Raw genomic sequence first — 2,234 nt, 5'->3', positions numbered from 1 at the left:
ACCTCTGAGAGAAAGCCGCCCTCGAGTTCTGCCCGATGCCAGACAGTTCAGTTTCTCCCTGTATGAGTCTGGGTCCCCAGAGACTCACCCGGAACTGGAGTTCAGAGCAGTTTGGAGCTTGAGACTCCCTCCTGATTGAAAAAGACAACAGCTGCCTGGCATCAGTTGCCAGCCCTTTCCACGTGCTCCTCCGTACCTCTGCACTTTACTTCCGCACCTCCTCTGAGTCTCAGTATGCTTTTCTCTTTCCTTCTGGTTGTAGAATTTCCACTCAGCCAGCCTTCCTGTGGTTCTGGATGATGTCCGTTTTGTCTTTTAGTTGTATTTTTGAAGTGGTTGTGCGAGGCAGCAATTTCAGGTGTTTACCTATGCCGCCATCTTGTTTTTTTTCAATATTGGTGAATTATGCTTTTTGATTTAACTTTTACTATATTAATCTTTATTGATACTCTTAGACATTTAGTATTTAAAAACATAATAATGTAAAATTAATATTTTACAATTTTTAGCAACAGTTTTTGATATTTTTTCTTTCTTAATTTATCATTTAGGTTGTGGGGTACTGGTTCTCAAACTTTTTGACATCAGAACATTTTTATACTCTCAAAATGATTGAGGGCCTAAAGTACTTTTATTTAGGTGGGTTATATTTATTGATATTTGTTATATTAGAAATTAAAACTGAGAAATATTTAAAATACAAGAATATACAAGTGTTCATAAGAAAGCAAGAGTCAAATAGGCAAACAAAATCTTAGCATTTTCTAAAGACTGAATGTGTCTCTCTGAAATTCTTATGTTGAAACCCAATCCCCAGTGTGACGACGTTTGGAGGTGGGGCCTTTGAAAGTTAATTCAGATATGGGCCCTTATGAATGGGACTAATTCCCTTACTTCTTCCACCCTGTTTATTTTTTATTATTTTATTTATTTTTTAAAAAATATTTTTATTTCAGAGAGGAAAGGAGAGGGAGAGAGAGCTAGAAACATCAATGATGAGAGAGAATCATTGATCGGCTGCCTCCTGCACGCCCCCCACCCGGGATCGAGCCTGCAACCCAGGCATGTGCCCTTAACCAGAATTGAACCTGAGACCCTTCAGTCCGCAGGCCAACACTCTATCCACTGAGAAAAATAAGCTAGGGCAACCCTGTTTAAATACAGTGAGAAGACTGCTGTCTATGAACCAGAAAGCAGACCCTCACCTAACAGTGAATCTTAGAATTCGCAACCTCTGGAATTGTGAGAAAAAAATTTCTGTTATTAAAGCTACCTAGCTTACGGTTTTGTTATACCAGCCCATACAGACTAAGACAGGATTACTATGAAAATAATCTTGATCTTGAGGATTCCCTGAAAAGATATCAGGGACTCTACAAGGGTCCCTGGAACAAACTTTGAGAACCCTGACTGTAGGGTATGCTTTTTGTTTGTTTGTTTTTGTTAATCCTTACCCAAAAATATTTTTCCATTGATTATTAGAGAGAGTGGAAGAGATGGGGAGAGACACAGGGAAACATTGATGTGTGAAAGACACATTGATTGGTTGCCTTCCCAACACACCCCGACTGGGGCCGGAGATTGAGCTTGCAACCGAGGTATGTTCCCTTGATTGGGCCTAACCTCTATCCACTGAGCCAAACTGGCTAGGGCTGACTGTAGGGTTTTTGAAGTTATAAATAACATTGCTTTGTTTGTTGATTAAATACCTAGATCAGAGAGCTTTTAATACATGTTAGCTTATTTAGTAGTAAAAATTCACCATATATATTATAACGTGTGTTTTAATGTATATGCACCTTTAAATAGGACTGTTTTTTACTTAATAAAGTACAATTGTATCCTTTACTCCAACATACAGTGAAATTGTAATTAGGAATGAGAATAGGTTTTCTAAATGCACCCATTAAATTTACAGTGATCTTTAGAGTTATTACTGATATTTGCAACTTTTATATCAAATGTCTTTCAATATTATACTGTTAGCAGTGAACATGAGGATTGACTAGATTGAAATGGCAGTTTTAGGAAGACATGAACTTTGAAATACCCAAAGCTGCTTTTAATGTCAAAAAGTACACATGGCCAATCTCAACATTTGTTTCAATGATTCTAAAATTTTCAAAATTGTGTTTAAGAAGCATCTTCTTACTTGAATGTGCCTTCAGATGTTCATATGGAGACAAAAATTGACATTTTTAATTGTGATATAAAATATGAGCTGTTAAAAGTAA

This window comes from Myotis brandtii, unplaced genomic scaffold (genome assembly GCF_000412655.1).
Source record: "Myotis brandtii unplaced genomic scaffold, ASM41265v1 scaffold124, whole genome shotgun sequence".
Classification (NCBI taxonomy): domain Eukaryota; kingdom Metazoa; phylum Chordata; class Mammalia; order Chiroptera; family Vespertilionidae; genus Myotis; species Myotis brandtii.
Note: the sequence above shows the minus strand (reverse complement) of the source record.